Consider the following 14,227-nt stretch of genomic DNA (forward strand, 5'->3'; position numbering starts at 1 on the left):
CAAGGTGCTGCTGACCCCTAAACATGACCAAAAGTTCCTTTCATCGCGTGCTCCGCCGGTACGATGGCCTTTGGTGCCTGTGCAGAAAGATGTCATACATATGTGCATAGCCTGCAATCCACAAAGGAAAAAAAAACAGCTTACTTTTATTATTGTGGGGTGGCTGAAATGTCACATCAGACTGCAGGTCATTCCAGTCTAGTCTCCTTACTGAGCATAATTCCTCACCAGGACTCTCTTTATTTATACACTTCTATATATTTCATTGCCTTTTTTCATCTTTCTGTGCTGTTGACAGGCGCACTCTATAAAATAACAGCACCTGTGTGATAAATATTATTTTCTTAGCTATTATAATGTAATCATGTGCCCCTCCGAAAGGATATTAGTTGGAAAGATCCTGTGGACATTAATAGGTTATTTACCAGATGGATAGCTCATCATATAGAACAGCAGAATGAGCTTATAACACTTTGGAGAAGAAATAGAGCTACGTAAGCCATGACTTGCTGTTCCAAATAGAGTTGTTACTGAAAAATGTGTCAAATTTGCAAAGTAAATGATAAAGGTTGAAGTAATACTGCGTCAAATTGTCAAGGGCGCTGTTAATTGCAGCAATAATAAACAAACCCAAGAATGAACTGAGAAGAATGAGCCAAAAGGGAAGCTTGACAGATTGGAAGAAAAATATTCATATGGTTTTCTTTATTCAAGTAGTGAGGTGTGTGTTAAGATCTAACAGTTGACCATAAAATACATTCATTAAGCTAACTTTAGTATGCAGTCAGGAAGGTTCACCTCACAGAATGCATCAAAGTCTTTTTTGTTGACAGCTGGCACAGAAAATAATATAAAGGTGCATTCTTGGTACTATCTGTACCAGTGAAGAGCAAGGGGGTGGGGGGCAAGGGATTTCGAGTTATTGAGGAGGCTGAATCTCGTGGCTCTATACAATCTGCACCCAATTTTGATGAGCACCTATATCTGACACCGAGACATCAAGGTGCAGAGCACTGTGCATTGGGGCGAGGTGGGGGTGGGGGGGGGGGTAGATTCAGCAGCAATGCCAAGCGCATTTAAGCTGCAATGACCATGTAATGGTAGAGAAATGAAACCAGCACTTGGAAAGGGTTCTGATTCCTGGTGTCTTTTTTTGGATTATGAAGTTACACCGGTGATTTTATGAGTGCCTTTGGGTCCTCACGTGATGAAAAACAAACTGTGGCACCAGCCCTAGGAATGCAGTGTCCACACAACATTACATTTGTTCTTTGTGCGTGGATGGCATTGTATTGTAAGAGCACGGCTACAAAATACATTTATGTTGCTTATAAGTATTTCAATGCTGTTCAAACATGCAAAATGAAGGAGAGATTAAATAAATGTTTTGGGTTAACAGAGGCAAGTTTACTGCATGTTAAAAATTCCAAATCACCACATAGTCCAATTAATGGTCGCATTTAATCTGTAAAATATAATAACAGTGCCACCCCTAGCTGTGTCTTTCATTACGCAGCATGGACATGCTGCTCTTTCTTATATCCTGTGCATCCAGAGAGGATATTTTGATGCAGCAGGGAAATAGTGGACCTTCCCGAAAGCCATAAACTGCACGTAGCTTAAGATGGATAATGGAACAAAATATATCCGTAGCTAATGACCCCACCCTGGTGCATTAACGGCTGACCAAGGATAATAGTGCTCTGTGTAAATTAACACACTCAGTACTAAACTTGCTTCTATTTCAGTAGGAGGCTTGGTGCAAATTAGCATTTGTTCTTAATAAGCTGGATGCTCTGCATTCTGGAGTTCCACAGTGTTCCTAATGCGATTTCTTTGCAGGTGAAAATTTATTCTCCCGAGGATACTTCCACAATACATCCTCCAACAGAGAATCATCCTCATCTTAATCAGTCCCCTGCTCCAAACTTTTGCAGTTTCTTCAACTTTCCCGCTGAGCGTGATGCTGTGAGTTGTTGGAAATTATTACTCATTTGTATGCTCCCCTTACACCATATCCATTAGACGTTGAGATGTCCAACAGAGAAAAGCAGAGCTCTGATTTTATAATTACAATTGTTGGACAAATATCCAGGTCAATCATCCCCTGCCTCCCTCACAGCTGATATCCACCCGATTCATTTTCCAACAGCTTCCCCCCGTGCCCCCCTCCCCGCCCCCGAACAAATATACAGGGCTATAAATTTATTTTAAATTAAGATTATGCAAAACAGTGTCTGAAGAATGCTTTTAATAGCAGAATAATTTTATGACTTATGAGCGCCTTGACAATCTGAATTTTTATAGGCATGCATTATGTTTTTTAAAATGCAAAAATTATGCATCTAAAATAATCTATTAGATGCAGTGGGCTATATTGTTGTTGCCTTAATCACTTTCACAGACAGTTATAGCCGCTTTATATCATATTTACAACAAAGGAGCTCTAATTACCTTCAGCAAATGTCACAAAATATTGAGCTTTGCTGCTGATATATACTCCTGATCATGCTAATCTAGAATGACGACTAAACACGTATCACAGATCCCACAAATCTGCAATCATAATAAGTTATCCACCTATTTTTAACCATTTCTATAAACATATACAGAGTGCAGTAACTCTTCCCGAATCTTACCTAAAAGTGGAGCTTGACTGAGAAGAAAAAGCTATATCCTCGCACAACGAATGCTAGATGGCATGAAGAAATCTCTTTTGTTCAATAAAACAAGGTGACAATCTTGAAAAAATATTGAATTAAAAGAATAAGTAAGCAACAGAAATTAACAGTGATGGGCAGTTAACGACAACAACAACTTGGAATTAAACAGCACGTTTAACGTAGCTCCACAAATTAAGGGGTTCAGATTACCTTTCAAGTGATCAACTTTTGCTTATGCGGTTTATAAGTGTCTCTGGACCCCTCGATGATATGCAGGTTTGCAGTTTTCTCACAGCCACCTATCATTGTGTGTACACAACACCCCAGCATGAATATGTAAGTCAAAATATACTCAGCCCCTTTAATGGGGAACAGTTTAAAACCCTGAAAAAATAGAACTGCTCTTTATACAGTGTGGGATGCTGTGCAGCAAGATGCTGATACACTTCTTGATGTGACCCGTGTATGTTGTGGGTCAATTTTTCTGTTATCCAGGCAAGGAATGTCAATCTTGGGCAATGGAACTTCTTTCACCTTTAAGCAATATTTACAAATGATTATGCAACCTTTTTACATAATTGCCTGGAAAAAAACACTTTTACAAATACAGGATTTATTTGCGTTAATAGTAATGGTTTAAAAAATTCTTTAAAAGGAGAAGCTCAATTGTGTATAAAAAGAACAGAGAAGGACTAACTGTAAATGTAATTTATTTTGATTTTACATCCACAGGAAAAGAAACTGAACATATTGAAAAAAATAACAGATACAATTTCATCAGCAACTAACCCTTCTTCAGAATAAAGCACAAGCTTCTCAACTATTTGACCATTACTACCATTTGAATAAGTAATGCAAGTTTAGAATGGATTTGGCAGCAGTGCAATAAATGTTCAAATGGCCACTCATGGCACTGAGAGCTCGCTCACATTTTATTATTAAAGGTTTAGGTATTTATGTATCGTGACCCCTCTCTGTGCTCCATTAGGGGCTCCCATTTATTCACTATTGTTTTTCTTTCAGTCACCCTTCTTTTCTTCCTGCTGCGTTTAAGAAGCCATGAGGGATGTGGCTCTATTCCAGTTGGCAGATCCTACGTTATGATTTGACATAGAGATTCGGTCTTATAACAGCAACACTCACACTGCAAAATGCCTGAAATACGTGAATCAAGCAGGTCAGCCATCTTGGTCTATTGTCTACAAAGCTCCAGTGCTGTCACCAGCAAGGTGCTGATTTTAATGGCAATTTTCTTCATGCTGAAGTCAATTGATCAGATGGAAAATTAGATGCACTCTTCTTCACCACAAATGTTTGAGTTGTACTGCGTTGTTAGAAGCAAGTGCTGCAAGTGCAAAGAGGTAGTAGTTAATGTCATAACACCTAATCTATTCCGCACCACACTATCGGGTCACAACACATAAATAAACAGGACAAACTAATAGGAAATGACCCCTTGAACATCTTCTTATTCCATATTCATATTAAAAGTCAGCGTGCTGCAAAGTACTTCAGAATATTAAAAGGAGGTGTCCCTACGTGACACTGTCGGTCCTTGACTGGTGTAGTAGGGAATCAACGTGCTTTCGGACCACTTACGTTGCTGCTTTTGAGCCAGCTAGTGGGAGTTGCACTGGAGTGCCACAGGTTGATTTATGCTCTGGATTACTTTATTCCCTGGGTGAAGGTGAGCACATAATCTAGGCCGGCACTTCAGTGCCGTACTGAGGGAGTGCTGCACTGTCAGCTATGCTGTCTTTCAGATGAGAGTTTAAACTGAGGCCCTGTCTGCCCTATCAGATGGATGTTAAAGATCCCAGTGCACTATTTCATGAATAGGGTGTACTGTTGATATCCTAGCCAACACTTATCCCTCAATCAACACCACTAAAACAGATTATGTGGTAATGTTTGTGGCACCATGCTGTGCGCAAATTGTCTGACACATTTGCCGACATTAAAGCAGTGACATCAAAAGTGAAGTGCTTTGGGGTGAACTGAGGATGTGAAAGGTGCTATACTGCAAGTTCATTCTTTAACATTATATTACAAGAAATCCTATTAAAATATAGTTTAATATCAATCAGGTTAGTTGTTTCAAATCAAACTTATCTTTTAAAAAATATTTTCATTTTGACCAGTCGGATTTACAGTAGATCACGCAAGCATTTCTACACATACATATGTTAAAATAAAGTTTGCAGCTAGTGGTTTTGCTCTTTACACAAAGACGGAGGTGAAAATAGATGATAAAAACTGCTGATGAAAAATCGCATTATTATTAAATCTAAGATTGTGAATAGAAATTTAATGTTCAGGTGCAGTGCTAAGTTGCAATGATAATGACACCATTTATGTGATGTTATTGGATGCTAATGTTCAGCTTATAAATATATACTCCAGTGTCATGGATTCAACTATCATTGTAACCCATGTATAAGCTGACCTAAGTTGTACACCTTGAGAACACTGACCAGAAGGGGGTGAAATTGTGGGAGACACTCCTAACCTGGACTTTCAGGTATAAAAGGGGAAGCTCCACTCACCTTCATGACTTGAGGTCTTGGTAATAAAGGTAACTGGTCACAGAGTGACCTTCTCTCAAGTATGGGCCTCATGTGCATTTATACTGTATAGTAAAGACGTATCATTGGCGACAAGAAACTGGGATTTAAACCAAGCGAGCATGGCCACTAGCAGCACAGAAGAGAGGTACTGTATTGGTGATGATTGGGACGACTTTATTGAGAGACTACAGCAAAGTTTTGTCACTAAGGAATGGTTGGGACAAGATTCGACCGATAAACGCAGGGCTCATCTCCTGACGGTTTGTGGATCCAGAACGTACTCCATGATGAAGGAGCTACTAGCGCCAGAGAAGCCAGCGGATAAGACGTTCAAAGAGCTCAGTAAGTTGATCGGGGAACACCTTAAATCAGCGAGCAGCATGCACATGGCGAGCCACTGGTTTTACACGCACCGGCGGCGAGAAGGGCAAAGCGTTCCTGACTTTGTGGCAAATCTCCGGCGACTGGCGAGCCTATGTAAGTTCACAGAGCGGAGATGCTGCGAGACTTTTTTATTGAGGGCATCGGGCACGCTGGGGTTTTCAGGAAACTGATTGAGACCAAAGACTTGACCTTGGAAGCGGCGGCTCTGATAGCCCAGACATTTATCTCAGGGGAGGCAGAGACCAGAATGATGTATGACAAAAATCTTGGCTCAAATGCAGCAAACGACCAGGGAGTCAACATTGTTAACACGGCACACAGTTCTCTATGCAGACAAGGGCAATCGGACATGCCCCAGCATGCAGTCGAACCCAAAGGGGGAATTCAACAGAGACAATGGCTAGCTGAATGACGATTCATGCCATCACAATGGATAATGCGGCCAGTAATGGGACCATCAACACCTGTTAATGGTGCACTTAAGGACAGTTACAGAGACAGTCAGAGATGATCGACTGGTGATGGACCTTTTGTTTCCAACAACGGGCCTCCAGCTCATGCTAGAGGTGTGGAGGCAAACACCCAGCCAGAGCTTGCAGGTATCAGCAACATACCTGCAGAAACTGCAACATCAGCGGTCACTTGGCGTGTATGTGCAAGAAGCCTGCAGCCAGGTGGATGTACAAGGAGGACGGGCTCGAAGTAGGCCCTACGAGGCCAAATGAATACTGGGGGAAATCGCTGGAAGCTGAAGTTCAGCGAGTTCATGTGCAGCACATATACAGTTCTTCTACCAGGACGCCACCGATAATGATGAAAGTGCTCCTCAATGGCATCCCAGTATTAATGGAGCTAGACACAGGGGCCAGCCAGTCCCTGATGAGTATCAAACAGTTGAAAGGTTGTGGATGTCCAATGCCAGGAGGCCAAAATTATTGCCGATTGATGCACAGCTACGGACATATACAAAGGAGATCATTCCGGTGCTAGGCAGCGCCATGGTAGTCGTGACCCACAAAGATTCGGAGAACAGGTTGCCACTCTGGATTGTCCCGGGGGACGGTCCCCCGCACTACTGGGGAGGAGTTGGCTTGCTGTCATGAACTGGAAATGGGGCGATGTCAATGCAATTTCATTCTGTGGAGTGAGTATCATGCTCACAGGTCCTGGACAAATTTGACTCATTATTTCAACCCGGCATTGGCACTTTCATAGGGGCCAAGGTAGTGATTCACATAAACCCGGATGCCACGCCAGTACACCAGAAGCCCAGAGCGGTGCCGTACGTGATGCGGGAAAAGATAGAATGCAAATTGGACCACCTGCTGAGGGAAGGCATCGTTTCGCCAGTCGAATTCAGTGACTGGGCGAGCCCGATCATGCCGATGCTCAAGGCGGATGGGTTGGTCAGGATATGTAGCGATTACAAGGCCACCATCAATCGGGTGTCACTCCAAGACCAGTACTGGCTACCGAGAGCGGAGGAGCTCTTTGCAACGATATCCGGTGGCAAACTTTTTTCAAAATTGGACCTGACCTCAGCTTACATGACCCAGGAGCTGACAAGTGAGTCAAAGAAGCTGACCACCATCACGACATACAAGGGGTTGTTTGAGTACAACAGATGTCCGTTCGGGATTCGTTCGGCCGCCACAATCTTTCAGCGAAATATGGATAGCCTCCTCAAGTCGATTCCAAGGACGATGGTTTTTCAAGACAACATCCTCATCACGGGTCGCGATACTGAAGAACACCTCCACAACCTGGAGGAGTGCTACGCAGACTGGACCGGGTAGGGCTGCAACTGAAAAAGGCGAAGTGCGTCTTCTTAGCTCCAGAGGTCGAATTCCTGGGGAGGAGGGTAGCAGCAGACGGGATCAGACCTACTGCGTCCAAAACGGAAGCGATCCAGAGAGCACCCAGACCCCGTAACACGACGGAGCTGCGTTCGTTCCTGGGGCTCCTGAACTATTTGATAACTTCCTTCCCCAATTGAGCACACAGTTAGAGCCACTACACGTGCTCCTACGCAAAGGTCGCGATTGGGTCTGGGGGGACAGCCAGGAAAGGGCTTTTGATAGAGCACGCAACTTGTTATGCTCCAACAAACTGTTAACGTTATATGACCCATGTAAGAAACTTGTTCGAACGTGCGATGCGTCATCCTATGGGGTCGGGTGTGTGTTGCAGCATGTGAATGCCAATGGTCAGTTACAGCCAGTAGCTTATGCCTCCAGAAGTTTGACCCAGGCAGAAAGGGGCTACGGGATGCTGGAAAAGGAAGCACTAGCATGTGTATATGCAGTAAAAAAAAATGCACCAGTACCTGTTTGGCAGGAAATTTGAGCTGGAGACAGATCACAAACCCCTAACGTCCCTTTTGGCCGATAACAAGGCCATAAATGTGAATGCATCAGCCCGCATACAGAGATGGGCACTTACGTTAGCCGCCTATGACTACATAATTCAGCACAGACCGGGCACTGAAAACTGCGCCGATGCACTCAGCAGGCCCCCACTAGCCAACACTGAGAGGGCAACTGAGCATGATGCTGAGATGGTCATGGCTGTTGAAGCTTTCGAAAGCGAAGGCTCACCAGTGACAGCCCATCAGATTAAAGTCTGGACAAATAAAGACCCGCTACTGTCTTTAGTTAAGAAATGTGTCCTGAATGGGGACTGGGCAGCCATGTGCGGGGCATGCCCTGAGCAATTTAAACCGTTTCATAGATGCAAGGGTGAACTCTCGATTCAGGCCGATTGCCTACTGCGGAGAAACCGAGTAGTCATGCCCTAGAGGGGCAGAGAGGTGTTTATCAGAGAACTTCACAATGAGCACCCGGGCATTGTCATGATGAAGGCAATTGCCAGGTCACACGTTTGGTGGCCAGAGATAGATGCAGACCTTGAACTTTGTGTTCGCAGGTGCAACACGTGTGTTCAGATGGGTAACACACCCAGGGAAGGCCCCCTTAGCCCCTGGTCCTGGCCCGCCAAGCCATGGTCACACATCCATGTGGACTACGCAGGTCCTTTCATGGGAAAAATGTTTTTGGTTGTAGTAGATGCCTACTCCAAATGGATTGAGTGTGCCATTTTAAATTCAAGCACATCCTCTGCCACGGTAGAAAGTCTACAGGCAATGTTCGCTGCCCATGGTCTACCGGATGTCTTGGTCAGCGACAATGGCCCGTGCTTCACAAGCACTGAATTCCAGGACTTCATGGCAGGCAATGGAATCAACCATGTTAGAACGGTACCGTTCAAGCTGGCCTCAAACGGCCAGGCGGAATGAGCAGTGCAGATAATCAAACGGGATGCTCAGAATCCAAGGGGGTTCCCTACAAAGCCACTTACCATGCCTCCTGTTGGCCAATAGATCCTGACCACACTCGCTCACAGGGGTTCCACCCGCAGAGCTGCTAATGAAAAGGACGCTCAAAACCAGGTTATCCCTTATACGCCCTACTATGAAAGAAATTGTTGCGAGCAGACGTCAGTCACAATGTGACTACCATGACAGGAATGCGAGGGCACGATGTATTGATGTCAATAACCCTGGTTTTGTCCTTAATTACGCTGCAGGGCCCAAATGGCTAGCAGGCACTGTGATTGCCAAAGAGGTGAATAGGGTTTTGGTAGTTAAACTTACCAATGGACAAATCTGCCGCAAACACGTGGATCAAATTAAAAGGAGGTTCAGCAACCCCATAGAAGAAGCAGAGGAAGAACACGACGTAGAGTTTACTCCACCACAGGTGACCGAACACCAGAACCAAGTGGAAGAGAGCCGAGTCACTGTGGGCAGTCCGGACAGGCCTGAGGCACCGCAAACAGCAGTCACTCAGGCCAGCGCCCAACAACCGGAGCCCCAACTCAGGCGCTCTACAAGAGAGCGTAAACTATTAGAGAGACTTAACCTGTGATCCCAATAAGACTTTGGGGGGGGGAGGTGATGTCATGTATTCAACCAGCATTGTAACCCATGTATAAACTGACCTAAGTTGTACAGCTTGAGAACATTGACCACAAGGGGGTGAACTTGTGGGCGACACTCCTAACCTGGACTTTCAGGTATAAAAGGGGAAGCTCCACCCACTTTCATCACTTGAGGTCTTGGTAATAAAGGTAACTGGTCACAAAATGACCTTCTCTCAAGAATGGGCCTCGTGTGCATTTATACTGTATAGTAAGGACATATCATCTAGCCCCCAGTATTAGTCAAGCATATGATAGAAATATTAATGTATAAAATGTTAGAGTTAGGGAGTGGCTAATTTACTGGGGTTTTACTACATCTTGTGTTAGAAGGGGAATGTTTACCAAGTTTACATGATATTGGAGTATAGTTGACCTATATTTACTTATACCGTTGGAAGCCAGAAGATACTTTGATTTGTAAAATAGATATTAAGGGGAAAAATTCGGGAGAGCCCCATTTGGTGTGCTAACTTTTAAAAGTTTGAAAAATTAGTGCGAGGCACTAATGTTTTCAAACATTATAAAAATTTGCCATTTGCACTCCAGGAAAGAAGTGGAGCGCTAAATCAAATGTTCAACTTCCTTCCTGGAGCGCAAGAAGTGGCAGGTGGGGCAGTACTTGTGCAGTGCTGCACACTGGGCCATGCAGTGCTGCCGTGTTGGAAGGCTCCTTCCCTCCCTTAAATGGAAAGGCCATCGCTGCAGGCTCTGCAAAAGAAGAACTTACCTTCTCCCCGACGGCAGCAGTGCCGGGCTGATTGATCGCGGGCAGGAAACAACAACATTTTTTGAAAGAGATTTGAATTTTTTTTTTATTACCTCAGCCACCTCACCTTTAAGCATCGCCCCCAAAGCTCCCAGCCTCCCGATGAACACTTCCTGCAGCTGATGGTGTTTTCACCCGACGATACTGCAGGGGGCGGAACCGAAGTTCGGGTCTGGGACGCTACCGGGGCGATGCGCATGACGATGACATCACGATCTCCGGGCGAAGGAGATCGGGGCACAACGCCAAACTGCTGCCGCAAACCTCCCGCTGAATATGGCTAGAGTCAATCTTCTCGCCGCACCCAGGCGGTAAGTGCTTAGCGCCCTGTTATCGCAGCTCGGGGGCGATAACAGGACGCATTCAGGAGGCCAATTTCTAGGCCTCAGTATCTATGGAGATAATAACAAAATAAGTTTGATAAGTCAGAATGCTCCTCATGTTTGACCAAGTACCGTATCGGAATCTAAACAAAGGCAGATTAAAGTACAGGAGCATTGGTCTCACAGTCTAGCTGCCCTAGTCATTTACTTTTGTTTGTACAGCATTTAAAGTCATGTCAGAAATGGAAATGGAAATTTCTGACATGACTTTACATGCTGCGTCCACAGAACTAATACATCGTATTGGAAAGTAATGGAAAGACAAAGGTGATTACAGCCTATACATTGTTCCCCAGTCAGTGATTTTGCAAATCAATGCTTTATTTTTAGAAGCATTAGAAATCAGGAGCATATAGCTATTCAAAACTGGGTAGCGAGACTGTGAGGCCACACTCCTGTATGATCAGTTCTTCTTTTGTTTAGGTTTTGACAAGTATTCGAACAAGCAATAGCACTTTAACCTATCAAGCTAATTTTGTTCGCATTCCCATCTATATTTCACAGGTCAGAGTTTCTATTGGCATTTAAATGACCTAAGCATGGTTTGAGTCTCCAGTACTGCCACACGCTTTGCCAGTTTCTTACCAAAGTGATAAATGTCAACATATTTGCCAGCCCTCACGAGGCAGTATTTTCACAGAATTAAAAAGTGTTGAGGCATTTCCATGCACACACTGATATGTGTAAAGGGCAGAAAAATGAGAGTAATCCTGAGAAAGTTGAGTGACATTAGGGTAGAAATTGGATAGCACCACCTGCCAGCACCAACTGGGCACAGAGATTGAAGCTATTGGTCTCAGAAAGCTCACAAGCATTAACTATGCCGGGGAATATTGTGTTCCTCTTGGCTTATGTACATTTTCTCTCTCCAATAAATCTTAGAGAATGCAGATATACTCTACTGTATGAACTTTGATTTGAGGTTAAGTTGGCCAGTAAGGAAATAAGGTACAGTGGGTGCACAAGAGGGAAAAGTGGAATAAATTAGGCATCTGATTGTTTCCCACTGCATGTTAATTACAAACAGTACAGAAAAATAACTTTCTAGTTTTTTGTAATCTTTCTTTCCCACAGGAGCTACTTAGTGTGGCAGTACTGTAACAGTAACTATGGTAGAATGTTACCAGGCTAAGATTCAATTTGTATATCCAGTATGGGGTTGGACAAATAATAACGGTTGTATTAAGGTTGTGATATCGCTGTAGCTGAGATTTAAAGAGAAACAATGAGAGTCTTGGGTGACAGTTTGACGTTTTATAACAAGATATAGATTTAAGTTTTGAAGACGGGAGTGTTTTTTGGTTCAAATACGAAAAGAATTCAGAAGTGGAGGCCTGTTATAATTTACTTTTTAAAAGACGGTGGTGCACAAAGCAGTGGCATGTAGAGGAGCGCACCAACTTGGCAGGTTTAACGGTAGGCTTGGCAAGGAAAGCGGCATTTGAAAAGAAAGAGTGCAATGCAGGCGAAAGCGGCAACATGGAAAAGGGAAACAGCAGCCTAGATATGAACCGAGTTGTGGCTTTGCAAGGGGTACAAAGGCCAGAGCTGCAGATCCAGCAGCGAGAGGAGTTTGGCCTGGGTTGGAGGTGTCCCGGGTCATAGATGTGTGGAGCTCAGAGCACAAAGTCGTAAGGTTTGGGACCAGATAACTGTTCTGAGCCATCACAGAGGGCAAATCATATACAAAGAAGAAAACGTTCAATTTGGTGCTTTACTTTCCTCCTCAATTGCTAAAAAAAAAATGCATTAAAGTTATTGGAACTACAGCTGCTAATAGCTACTAGTATAATTTGTAACGTGGATATTGTAGGGATGTTGCGGTGGTAAGATGAAGCATAATAGAATTTGGCACACGAGATCAACTGGTCTATCAGAGTTAAGAGGCCATTTGAGTTTCCTGATGAAAATGTTGTGATTGATGAAAACATTAAACTAATTGGCTAACACTGTTTGCTGTCATATATGCAATCAGAAGATGGACATGCAGTATAATAAGGGGATGCTGGAAGTGCCCTGTAAAGCTGAGAGCATTCTGACGTACTGCTAATTGTAAACTGCAGTCAGAAACAATGAATTGGCTGTCTGTATCCCATGCACATCTGCCTAACACTGATACAGCTGCTTTTCCCATTACATTTGTTTCGAAGAAGATGAAGTATCAAACTTATGGCGGATATTGATTTAAAGCAGGAAGTATGGTGAAGAACTAGCAGACCACTAGATGTCAGTTCTTTCCATCCTGTAGCCGGCTGATATGAATGAGTCCAAGTATTGTTTAACTGAATGGCTTTCCACTTAATCCCCAGCAGAACCTCACAAAGCCAAATATAGCTGCCGGGTGAATTAGGCTTTCTTGCTCTTCCAAGTAAAAGCCACTTTGCTTCATCAGAAAAAGCCAAAATTGAAGGAAAGGAAAATTGTGTCACAAATTCCATTCAATAGAAATGAACAATTTTACACCAGATGTGGGATATTTTTTACAGTTTTGAGAAAAACTGGAGGAGAAATTGGTGCTCGTTGCACCTGTTTTCCAGGCGAGGCTGCGGGCCCATATTGATCTTGTGGTGTGGCCAGTTGCCGGAGGCACGACAGGTGTCAGCACTTCGCCGCCATTATTAAGATGAGGCCCAAGGGCCGGATTTGGGAGATTCTCGGGAGGGCATCTTCGGGCATGCCAGTTTTCCAGGCAGAAAACAGAGGCAAAAAGGACGAATTTTGGGACAAAATGGTCAGCATGCAATGGGCAACTGAAATGATATCTGACCCTTAATTCGGTTGGTCAATTTTCAGGCGTCCCTGGCAGTCATCTCAAACCAGGGTCCTTGAGTGTGTTAATGAGGGACCTTTCCATTAAATTCGACAGCACTAAGTGAAGCAGGTGCTGGGCCTGCTCTGCCTAGCTGGAGGCCGCCACCCAAAAGGTAAACCAATCTTCTCAAACTTAGCTTTATATGGAGCCGGGGAAGCTGTGTTTTTATTGATCTAAAATTCCTGACGACAACCATATACAATAAAAGTTAGTGATGTTAAGAGAGCAGAAGGACGTATCCTATGCAGACAATATTGGCAAGAAATTGGTCAGTGCCAGATTACAATGCTTGCCCAAAGCGCTCCGCCCAAAGATCTCCCAAATTTGGCCCTCGAACCTCATCTGGCACCTGTCATACCTCCAGATGCAGCTCTCCGGTTGCCGCAAGATCTATTTTGTTGGGTTGCCTTGCCGGTAATGGCCATCAGGTAGGTCCTGTGCGGGGAGCGGTGGTGGTGGGGGTTTGGGATTATGACAACAGGAGAGGAGTGCTGTGGTGCTGGGAGGAGCAAGGTAAGTTTAGAAAAGGTTGACTTACCTTTTTGGTGGTGGTGATCTTTGCAGGGCGACAGCTGCAGGAAAAATGCAGGGAGCAGCGCCAGCCCTTATATATGGCCTTCTTCGATCTTACAATGGCCTTTGACACTGTCAACCATGAGGGTCTATGGAGC

This window comes from Pristiophorus japonicus, chromosome 4 (assembly GCF_044704955.1).
Source record: "Pristiophorus japonicus isolate sPriJap1 chromosome 4, sPriJap1.hap1, whole genome shotgun sequence".
Lineage (NCBI taxonomy): Eukaryota > Metazoa > Chordata > Chondrichthyes > Pristiophoridae > Pristiophorus > Pristiophorus japonicus.